Genomic DNA, 12500 nt, shown 5'->3' with positions numbered 1-12500 from the left:
CTGCTGGCTCCTTCCCACTACGGTTTATTTTCTTGCGATAGAGACAAATTCCTTAACGCTTCGCTCCGTCCCTCCAGTGCGTTTTTCTAAGCAGGTGAGCCACGAACCGTCTTCAGGAGCCGCCCACGAGATCACGCCCACAGCCCCCCCGCAGACTCCATGGGAAACACCCCGATAAGTCGCCGTAATGAGAGGGAAAACGACAAAACATTATTACTATTTGGTCACCCGTGGGAAGATGGGTGCCGGTTGCCCCCTCTCTCGGCCAGGGATCTCGCTGCCGCCTCTAGTCCACAGTGGCGGGCGAGGGTGTGTGGTGGCACTGCTCGGTATTGGCACTGTTCCCGTTTGCTTATGTTTATGTGTGACAGTGGCACTAAAATGTAGAGTGAAGTGTTGTGAAGCTGATTGTAATTAACGAAGAACAGAGGGGGGGGGGATTCTGTGAACGGAGGTAACCTTTATTAAAGTGCAACCCAAAAATGAACTAGATGTTTACATTATTGAAAAACAAAAATTCTGATCACGTCAGACCCTGAAAACATAAAATGTTCGTGGGAAAAAAAAATACTGACACAGACACCATCTGCAAAGAAACGCAAAAAAGAACAATACAAGAATAAGTTTCTATCTCAGCAGCAGAAAATATATTTAGAAAGAAAGTAAAAGAGAAAGAAAGAAAAAATAAAAAGTGGTTGGAGTGCTGCATATTTCTCCCGCGTGTGTTTATGCCAGTGCCCATCAGCTGCCCGCCAAATATAGGTAACCGGCGCACCAGTCATCAGAATTATCAGTTTTATTCACGGAGTCTGCCCGCCTTGCATGGCCCTCCAAGCAGAAGAGGGAAGGGAAAGTCTCCTTGCTACTGACGCATTTCTAAGATGTTTAATGAATATTCCTCGTGTGCTTTCAGAGCGTTTTTTTTTTTTTTTTTTTTTTTTTTTTTTGTTATTGAATTCTAATCCATAAGCGTAAGGCAATTTCTTTGTCTTTTCTTTGGTTTACATTCATTACTCCCCAGTTAAGGGAGAGAGCTAGTGTGACCAAGTCGTGCATTTGCAACAAGCAAGATGCTGACCGCCTCTCCTTCAGTTCCGTCCTATCGACCAGCCGCCTTCGCCGCGTGGGTCCTCGCTCTTCTCCGCGGACCTGTTACTCACTTGAGATTTCTCGGAATTGCAAAACACTTGGTATGGACGTCGAAGTCTGAATCTTGGGTCGAGAGGGCTAAGGGGGAAATTATCTTGATTTTGGGTGGAGTTGGGAAAAGGGGATGGACGGGGAGGGGGTGCGTCGAGGCAGGAGAGGAGAGGGGGGTGTCGAAGGAGGAGAGGAGGGGGGTGTCCAGGGAGGAGAGGGAGTAGAAGGGAGTGGGGCAAGGGTGATAGCGTGAGGAGAGGAGGGCACAGCATTAGGGTGAAGGCACTAGAGTTTGTGATATCAGCAGGACGAGAGAGGTGTTCTATCGCAGTATGTGGTAAGGTGCTTGATTAGATTCCGGTTAAGTAAACTGCGTATAATAAGATGTCGGAAGAAAAGAAACCGAAAGCTGAAGAAGTGGAATAAAAAAGTAACGATGAATAATATACAGTGAACAAGCATGAACAGCAGAAGTATGAGAAAGAACTAGAATGAGAGATGAATTTGATTTTGCTTTTAATTCAAATACTCATTTTCATTTCCTGCTTTTCTTACTTTCTTTTTTCCCTTTCATCTTTAAACCTAGAAAAACGTAAAGCAATGAAACGGAAAAAAACACAGCCGCGAAATAAAAAGATACGTAAAAAAAAAAAAAAAAAAAGGCAACCAGCACTTTTGTGGCGGACTGTCTAGACTCTGAAAACAAAAGAAACAGAATACTATGCAAAGTTTGGTTCTTGTTGGCCGGGATAACGGATGGAGAGGAAGGAGAAAGGAAGGAAGAGCGAGACACCGAGGAAAGATTTTAAATGTGAGCAAGACGGTATCAGACGCAAGAGCATGGGACGAACACGCACTGGGTTGTTTGTATGTGTGTATGTATGTATGTTTATAACTAGATAAAGATAGAGATAAATAGATATATGTAGATATATATATGTGTGTATGTGTGTAAATAAATAGATGGATATAGATATAGATGTAGTTAAATAGATTGATAGATCAAGATATATAAATACATTCATATACAACTGTATACATACACATATACATGTATATATACATACACATTTGTATACGTTACACACACACACACACACACACACACACACACACACACACACACACACACACACACACACACACATATAGCGAGAGAGTGAGAGAGAGAGAGACATATATGCAAATATTCATAAATACATACATACATATTTGTGTGTGTGTGTGTGGTGTGTGTGTGTGTGTGTGTGTGTGTGTGTGTGTGTGTGTGAGAGAGAGAGAGAATGAAAGAAAGAAAGAGACAGACAGACAGACAGACAGATAGAGAGTGGGAGAGGAGGGAAAGGAGCGAGGGAGGAAAAAGAAAACAAACCTGACCGTGGATGAACAGAGGAAAATCCAAATCCAAACTAACAGCATGAGAGGTCTTGTTCAGAAGTATAGGTCATAGGTTAATGACAGTTTAACGAGAGAGGAGAATCAAGAGGATACCTAGACAAGAAAATATAGAAAGACGGAAGCGGATAAAGAAAGATATCAAAGGGGAGAGAAGATAGGATACAGAGGGTGAAACAATAATAAGTAAAGTAAATGCTAACATGCCTGTGACAATAAAAAGGAAGAAAATAAATTTCGGAATTATATTTGATACGTGTCAGCTGCTAAATAAAATACAAGAGTCAGTTTAGGTACATATAGGAATCAAATTAGATTGAATATTCAGTAGTTTTTGGAAACAAATGTGACAGAAAATTCAGTCTGGGAATAAATACGTTGGGAAGTAACCGGGCATCCCATATAAAAATAGAATCACTAGTTATGCAATGAAGACAACACTGACGAATATACTCGCCAGATGCGTGGACATATTTCAGGAAAGAGGAGAGTAGAAGTGAGGGGTACAGACGGTACGCTTGAGGGTACAGGAGATTGAGGGAGCATGGGAGAGGGGAAGGGGGAGGGGGGAGGAGTCAGACCTCAGGATGTGTCTCCCTCGGGATCACTTTTCAGGCCACTCTTACCATATAGTGAGCTCCCACATTCGCTTTTCGTCGTGTCATTCCAGAATCACGGGGCTGAAAGTTGTCACGTCCAGTTTAATCGAACCTAGTCTCCATATGAACGGAATTGAATCGTAGTTACCGATTCTGCCTATAGAGGGGGCGAATAGGACATCAAAGGGAGTTTTAGCCTTGAAACCGACCGACGAGTCCTGACCTGCTTGTTACCGCAGGAACCGGTCGTTAGTGATAGCCTTGGAGAGAGAGAGAGAGAGAGAGAGAGAGAGAGAGAGAGAGAGAGAGAGAGAGAGAGAGAGAGAGAGAGAGAGAGGGGGGGGGGAAGGGGGGGTTACAACGAGGTTCAGACAGATAAGTTGGTCATCTAGAAAGTGACTGCGAGAGGAAATGAGGGGAGGAGAGAGAGAAGAGGTGAAAAGAAGAACGAAGGGAGAGAAAGCAGATAGAGAGAACTGAAGCAAAAAAAAAAAAAAAAAAAAAAAAAGGCAAACAAAACGGAAGGGGAGACGCAGCAACATAACCTAACGATAGATGGCGGTTAGCGTGTATTTGCGGTTTCACAATAAAGAGCACGAGGGGAAATGAGAAGCGCATGATAGGGGGAGAGAGGGGAAAGGGGAGATAGAAGGGAGAGGAGGAGGACTGGAGCAGGATATCTGACATTTTGATTACAGCGCTAGAAAAAAAACGACATTGAATCGGAGATGGGGGCCACGCCATTCGTTTCTCGCTGATAGGATTTGCATTAATCCCGACGTGGGGAATCAAAAGAAGTTATACAGAATAAAATTCATTAATTGATGACGGTTACAACAGCAATAGCAACAGTGAAATGTGTTGATAATACCGGCAACTATCAAGATAATAACAAAAATGATAGTTATGTTAAAACGATCTAATAATGATTACAATAATGTTAATAATGTTGATGATGATAACATTAACAGTAATAGTACTACTGCGACCAATAATAATAATATTCATAATAACAGCAACAATAATAATAATAATAACAGCAACATTGCTAATAATAAAAACAGGAACAGCAACACTAATAACAATAGCGCAAAGAAAAAGATAACAAAAACTAAATAAATAAGACAATCAAGAAAATAAAATCAGGAAACTATAGCCCTGCTGCCTCGGCCCTCGACCACAGGACCCGAAGGCCGGTGTACTGTTGCACGCGCCCACGAAGGTTGAGCTTATTTGACGTCTCCATTAAGCCGTACCTTGTTAGTGCTAAATTAATCTTAACTCCGACGCTCATCCTTGAGAAGGCAAAACTCGTTAGGAGTGACAAGAGGAATATGTCTAGTAAGATGGGATGAGGTAATAAGAATGTTTCATTACTGTTGCTGACGCTGGCCATTTTTTTTTCGAGTTGGCTTAGTGGACGAGGTTTTTCAGTATTTTTGTGGTTATGGTTGTTTTTTTCTTCTTTTTCTCTTCTTTTTTCTTTATCCTTTCCTTTATATGATTTTAATATGCAGTTCTTCCATTGTGGTATGTACTCTGGCTTGAGATCTTTTAAAGGTTTGCAAATTGCAGAGCGAAAAAAATGCTTTAAGAACATACTGAGATGTCGCGTATGGCTGTTACACAACTAACCTTTTGGCTGTAGTCCTGTAATTAAAAAAAATAATAATAAAATCTAAAAAATGTGGTGCGTTTCACAGTCGCAAGTTATTCTTGCAACTGGACATTAGTGGCTATGAATGAAAATGTAGGCCCGGAAGAGATTTTCTGTCAGTTAAAAACAAGTGAGATCAAATAGCCTTTATTCTCTCATTTGATAAGGCAAGATGTGAGCTTGTCAAAATCTGATCAGTTAAAAGAATTTCATTTAATCTGAATATTCGAAAAATCCTTCCTAAATCCAACATAAGGTCATTACATTTGATGTACTTAATAAGGAATATCCTCTCGGCGATCCATCCAATGAATATGAAACATCATAACGCACGTGCGTGGAGATTCAAGTGGAATGGAACAGTGAATAACACCACTAGTGAGAGAGAGAGAGAGAGAGAGAGAGAGAGAGAGAGAGAGAGAGAGAGAGAGAGAGAGAGAGAGAGAGAGAGAGAGAGAGACTGACTGACAATATATCCGGCAAACTGTCACAAGACAGGCTGCCGGATACATCGCCTCCCCCTCTCTCACCGTCAACACCAGGGTATATACTGTACCTTTCACACACCTGGCAATCTACCCCCCTCCCTCCATCCCACCCATACCCCTCGTCGCTCGTCACTCCAGCTGGCGTTCGTAACTCCCCTTAACTTCCTCCCCTCCCCCACCCTCCTCCCCACAACCCTCACTCCTCACGGTCAAACTTTCCTCTCGTGTTTCCGGTCTGCTCTTCTGTCTGTCTCTCCGTGTCACCTCCCTCTCCCCTCTCCCCTCCTTCTCCCCTCCGACAACATGACTCACATCTCCCTTAACACCCCCTCTCCCCCTTCCCCCTGACCGTGTTATATCCGTGACTTAGAACTTCCGTGGGAAACAACGAGCCAATAGGGACAACAAATTGGTCGGTTATTCGGTCTCTCTTCCCTTCCCCTCGGTGCCAATGGCCGGCTTTATGGCCCTGGCACTCTGGCACTGCCCCTAAAGAGCGCGCGAGAGAGACATCTACTGGAGGGGAAGAGTGTTAGCAATTAACACGAATTCCCTTCAGAGAGGAACGATAAGTTGTAATTTGCACAACACGACTAACTTCTAGGCTTGTGATATCGATAAAGGAAGATGGCACGTCTCCAAGAGCAAACGCAAGTGTGTGTGTGTGTGTGTGTGTGTGTGTGTGTGTGTGTGTGTGTGTGTGTGTGTGTGTGTGTGTGTGTGTGTGTGTGTGTGCATGTATGTGCGCGCGCGCGGAGGAGAGAGAGAGAGAGAGAGAGAGAGAGAGAGAGAGAGAGAGAGAGAGAGAGAGAGGTGAGAGAGACAGAGCCAGAGAGAGATAGAGAGAAACGATCAAAACCGGCGGTGACTTGAACATTATCGTCAATAAACCGACCTAGAGAGCCGTAACGATATAACTAAATTGAGACAAACGATCAAGTACGTAATGCGTGCGAATAACACCGTGTCTGTTGAGTAATCTTACGACAGCCCTAACACATAACAGACTGCACAAACCACATTTAAAGGAGGTTTAGCCCCGTCTACTATGATCCACTTGCGTCAGGGGAAACAGAACAACAACTAATTAATTACACTGTCCGTCACATGTGATAGGAGAGTGAAATATATAGGACCTGGGAATATGAACTGACAAGGAAATAGGTTAAGGGGAAAGATGACATTCAATTTAGATACTGCGTGTGCGTGCGTGCGCGCGCGCGCGATACAGGTAGACATTGAGAGAAAAAAAAGCATTTTCATCCCCTCTAATTAAATGACAGTAAACCTACGCAATCCGATACTCATGCTATGAAAATGAGCGTAAAAAGTGAGGATAAATTACGCGGAAAAAGTCATGATAAAGCAATCAAATCCAGCGTCATGGAGAGCGGCTCATGACCTCATTCCGCGAGTAGAATGACACACTGCACTCTGCCGCTGCTATTGATGTTGCAACTGGAATCTGACCGTAGTTAAACATCAATTGCATAACACACCGCAATAAGATCGCCTTGTTAACATTACCACCAGAATATAAACACCGATACCAACAGAGAAAAATTGCAATTCGAATATAAACATTGCAAGCAAAGATAAATATCGCAACCGGAATATAAACATTACAGACGAAACATAAGCACTGCAATAGGAAGACAAATGCAACCAGAGGATTAAAGGTACAATCTGAACACAAACATTGCAACCCAGAGCATAAACATTGCAACCCAGAACATAAACATTACAACCGGAAAATAAACATCACAACCGGAACATAATCGATACAACCGGAATATCAACAATGCATCAACCCCACAACACCCCCACCCACCCCTACCCACTCACCCCCCACCCCACCCACACCCACCCACTCACCCCCACCCACCTAAAAAAATGACGAGTCACGAGACGGGGACATGTGTATGGAGGAAAATGCAAGGGACGCACGTCACGAAAGGCACCGGATACAATATGGGCCCCGTTTTAATTGGCCACATGTCTGTGCGTGGTTGTTGCTAGCATGTACAGAAGGGGGAGGACGAGAGAGAGAGAGAGAGAGATGATGAAGGAAAGGAAAGAAAAAGATAGAAATAGAGAGAAGAGGGAGAGGGAGAGACATACAGATAGGCATACAGATAGGTACACACACACACACACACACACAGAGAGAGAGAGAGAGAGAGAGAGAGAGAGAGAGAGAGAGAGAGAGAGAGAGAGAGAGAGAGAGAGAGAGAGAGAGAGAGAGAGAGAGAGAGCGAGGATAACGTAATTCTGATGAAGATGTAATATCTGAATATGCGAAATTATTGTCTCATTCACGCCTTCTTTTACGAGCAAGAAAGAAAGAAAGAGAGAAAAGGAAGTGGGTTAACTTTATTAATTTCTCAACCGCCAGTCAAATGTCAACAGGACACTTTGCTTGGAGCATAATTGAACGTTGATAAAATCAGTACTGAAGGCCATTATGATATTACCAGCGAGTGAGGTCGCGTTTTCTAATATTTTCAGGTGAAATTTATGACTTGCAAAGGCGCGGGCCCGGTTATGAGCTTCATTAATCATCGCAATGCAGTGTTTCACTATCGGTCCCTTATTAATACTGTTTGTTTATATCAGCATCGAAAACTTCGAATGAAACGAAGAACTATTGCACAACTTCACACATGACCGAACGTGGGAATGAGCCAAGGCATTGCTCTATTTAACACGTTAATTTAATTGAGTAATAACTAACCCCGTTAAGATGATCGCGGTGTACAGAATGCGCTCGCGAATCGCACGAAAACATAACGCATGGACAGACTCAGTAATCCCTAACTGGAACCTCTCGTCGTGATTCATGCACGAGGGTACTGCCACGTCCGGAGACGTTCCCTCGGATGTGGCTTCGGCTTCCTTAACCAGCTGACCGCACCACTCACCCTTTAATTTTCTAATTCTTAGGAATGAAATGACACTCGAAAAAAAATTATCAACTCGTAATACGTACTATGTGGTCATTGCGGTTGGTAAAAGGTAACAGGGTATTTTCCTTTGACTTGATAAATTCGAAGCAAAACGTTTATTGTCTGTGTTATAACCATAACGTATGATCTCATGCAGCAACGTATAGATAGTTTATAAAAAGCAGGTAACTAACTGTGACTTATATGTGTAATATAACAGTGGTAATAATATCAATACGCAATACCATAAGAAATCGTTAACTTTCCCACCAATCTTATTATCACTTAAATGTTTTTTCTCTTGGTTACCATTATTATTATTATTATTATTATTATTATTATTATTATTATTATTATTATTATTATTATTGTTATTATTATTATTATCATCATTATTATTATTATTAATATTGTGGTTGCTATTTTCATTAACATTAATTTAATAATTAGTATAACTCTAACAATCAATGATAATCCCATCATTACCATTACCAACATTAAAATAATTATCTTTATGATTATTATGATAATTTATATCTTCACAATTATTAATATATCACTATTTGTTATCAGTATTATCAAAATTATCACTATTCACAGTAAAAGATAACAAAAATAATGATGCTAGTAAGCATAATAGAAATGCAATAATAATCAGCATTTATTAGTATAATCATTATTATTATCACCACCATCATCATCACCAACCATGATAACAGTAACGTACACAACGACAATCATCTACAATGCTAAAAAGGATAATGATAACGATAACTTTAGGACGTTCACCAATTATCTTCACTATCATCGACATTAATATCCCAATTATAGCCATTATAACCAATCTTATCACCAAAAAACAAAGAAGCCAGGGAAACGCCTTATTTCTACAGCTGATCGCCCCGTATAATAATAGGCGACTTAACATGACTCGAATAAATGCTATAGGTGAGTGTTTACCTTCGCTCTGCCAACAAGTGTTCAGGTTTGCGAGGGAGAGACCGTGTTCTGGGATGAGGTCATGAGTCATACTTAGCTTTCGAATCTCGGGATGAACGATAGTTGTGTTGAGTATTGGTGAATCTTGGTCGAAATGGGAGTGATTGGAGAAAGGGATATACGTGGTTATGTATGGATCGATTTTGAAATATACAAATATGTACAAACACTTCTTTTAGGATATGTACACGCTTGTGTACATTTAGTATATATGCATATAAGTGTGTATGACTGCGCGTGTGCATGCAGAGAGAGAGAGAGAGAGAGAGAGAGAGAGAGAGAGAGAGAGAGAGAGAGAGAGAGAGAGAGAGAGAGAGAGAGAGAGAGAGAGAGAAATATATATAATATATATATATATATATATATATATATATTTATGTATTTATATGCATGTATGTGTATGTGTGTGTGTGTGTGTGTGTGTGTGTGTGTGTGTGTGTGTGTGTGTGTGTGTGTGTGTGTGTGTGTGTGTGTGTGTGTGTGTACACATATACACACATACATAACATGTGACAGCATAGGAATGAATGACAAACCTAAGGCCAGCAAATCGGCGAGACGTGCGCGTACGGCAGTGGGCCAGCGGTTTAAAAAGGGTTGATATGTTGTAATTGAGGGAGTCATTGGGTATCCTGGCGGGGAAAGGAAGTCAACAATTAGAGGATCGGGACACTTGCGCCGCGCTGGGAAGGTTGGCGGGTTGGCGAGCTTGGAGGGTTGCCGACACGTCACTGCTCTCACTCTCACTGACTCTCTCCTTCCCTCCCTCCTTCTTTCCGCCATTGTTTCGTCAGTTCGAATATGACAGCGAGCAGTACTGCAGTGTCATCCCTTACGTGAAAGCACCTCGCACTCACACGCACGAACCACCGTTACAACACCGAGGGAAAAAAGTGATTCCTCACAAGTCCTTACCACACGTGAGGAAACTCGCGACATAAATCAAAGAGTAAAAGCTTTCATAGCGCGAGAACAAACACACCCTAAAAAAAATCTCAATATCTCCAGACCAGATAAACACGAGAGAGAGATGAACGCGATTTAAAAGGCTAATACGAGGCGATCAGCGTCAGGGAATGTGGAGCGAAGAGGAAATAACTGCCTATCTCGCGGAACGTTCCTCTGCCACACCTCTCTGGCGATGCCCTTGACGGCGGGCCCAGGGAACCACCCACGTCAGCCCGTGCATGTTGCTGCCTTGGCGCGGTGATTCACTCCTCAGACCGTGCGGCTCTGAGTCTGTGCGAATGCCTCTGGCGGCGTGTCTGTGCTTGTTGCTATTGACGTGTTCATGTGCGCAGATGTGTGTGAATGCGATCGGATGGCATCAATATGGGGGGGGGGGGAGTGCGTTGTTAGTATCCGTGCTTCCTTTATTGAAATTAAATAACGGTTCTCATATACGGCGCGTGCATTCCAGCGGTGTTCTTCGTTGTAAATGTTACGTAATCGGTGTGTTTGTTAAAGCATGCGAGAGAATAGAGCCACCCAAGCTACATATAGGGAGTTCTTGGAAATCGTAAGGGGTAAAGGGAGGCGATTCAGGGGGAGGGGGTAGGTGACGGAACAGCCATTCCATCTACCATGTGGCTGCGTTTGCACCTGAACATTGTGTGGTTTACATGTGGTTATGTGCGAACTCAAATTAATCCTTGGTGCCTTTCTGCTTCCGGGTGTAATTTGCGCTGTTTAAATAATTGTCGGTTTATACAAGTACTATCACCTTAAATACTTTTGTTATTAACTATATCAATATGATCATAATGCCTTATCATTCTTGTTATCATTGTATTACTACCGTCGCTGCTATTAATATCTTTAATAGTGTTGCTGCCATTATCAATATAACTAATGTTATAATCACTTATACTCTCAGTATGGTAATTGCTGCCCTTACTTGATATAATTATTCAAATATGATATAATATCAACATCACTATTATTGCCAGAATGATTCTCCTTTCAAATGTTAACCTTCAGAAAGTTTTAATATGGCCATCAGTACAAAGACAAGTTACGAAGAAAACCACGAGAATTAGCCAGCACAGGCCAGAGGACACGATGTCTAAGCATGACACTCTCAGACACCACAGACGCCATATAGTGTTAGTGTGCCTTATCTTCGCCAGGAGTGCATGACATCACTCTCGCCGAGCTGTTCTTGGAGCTTGTATGCAGGATGCGGTGACGCGGTTTCGCAAGGGCTAGTGTGAGAGATAGAGCTGTAAAGAGGGAACGGAGGAGGCAGAGAGCGGCGAAGATGAACAGAGTAAACAAAATAATATTGATAATATTGCTATTAGTTATAGTGACCCACGTGATGCGATTGATCAAATCATGAAGTAAATCATATCAGCAAAAATCATCATCAGTAACTGCAGCAATCGTGAGAAGTGATAATGACATAGAGTAACTGCTGCCATTATCGTTACCATTGTAACACTAATGACGATGGTTGAAAAACTATAAAATAATATTAATAATGTAGCAAAAGTTGTCACAATAAGCATTCACCTTCATCTTAACAGCACAGTAGGACAGTAAATGTGCTTACCCCTTACCCCCTCCCCTACCCCCTTCTTCACTGCCTCAGAGGATCCATGACGTCACGGAGACAGGAAATTCATTTGGCATTTTTCCCTCCCAGTCAATGGTATCGTAGTGTTGATGTGTTTGTTGTGGTTACTTCTGTATTTTGTTTTCATTGGAAATGCGGTTTTCCACGCGCAACAGAAACGGGTTTGGTTCTGATCATAGTTAACGGTCTGAGATACAATTTATATTGTGAGTGAAAGTATTGGAATTATAATCATATAGAAACAGACTATATAGTCTGAGGGAGACAAGAAGAAAAGTTGCAGGAGAAGGAGGGAGGGTGAGGGAGAAGCTAGTTATTTCTGCGCAAGACATGTGCAATAGGAGGGGGGAGCTTTGGGACTGAGAAATATTTAGTCAGCATCATGTGACTCAGGGGGGTATTGGAACAAGGGGAAGGAGGGGGGGGGAGTCAAGAGTTTTCCGGATGTTAAGATTTCTGCGCGTCTGACGAAGACATTCAGATGGGAAGATGGAGGTCGAATTTAACACATATTTTCAAAGTATACGCACATACAGGTAGATATACATTCATAAACAAACAAACAAAACAAACACACTTGTTGCCTCTGCACTCCTACGCGATATGCTAATCGTGTTCCTTCATGCCGAGTCATTCTCACCCTATTGGTGACGTTTGAGAATCTTCACACTCGCCTTGATACGAGCCAGAAAAACATCA

At 42.2% G+C, this 12500-nt stretch overlaps 1 protein-coding gene across 2 annotated transcripts in view; it reads left to right on the top strand.

Moving 5' to 3' along the window:
* Nucleotides 1–240: 240 nt before the first annotated feature.
* LOC119577213 overlaps nt 241–12500 on the top strand; it is a 106088-nt gene continuing 93828 nt past the window's right edge. Inside the window, exon 1 of one of the 2 annotated variants that reach the window (XM_037924952.1) lies at nt 241–329. The gene's annotated coding sequence lies outside the window, so the exon portion shown is untranslated. Of the gene's footprint in view, nt 330–425; nt 763–12500 lie in introns of those variants that run through there. The other variant, XM_037924951.1, reaches the window with a different exon arrangement.

The sequence above is a fragment of the Penaeus monodon genome, chromosome 9, assembly GCF_015228065.2.
Source record: "Penaeus monodon isolate SGIC_2016 chromosome 9, NSTDA_Pmon_1, whole genome shotgun sequence".
NCBI classification, from domain to species: domain Eukaryota; kingdom Metazoa; phylum Arthropoda; class Malacostraca; order Decapoda; family Penaeidae; genus Penaeus; species Penaeus monodon.
This window is presented reverse-complemented; position numbering and strand designations above follow the sequence as displayed.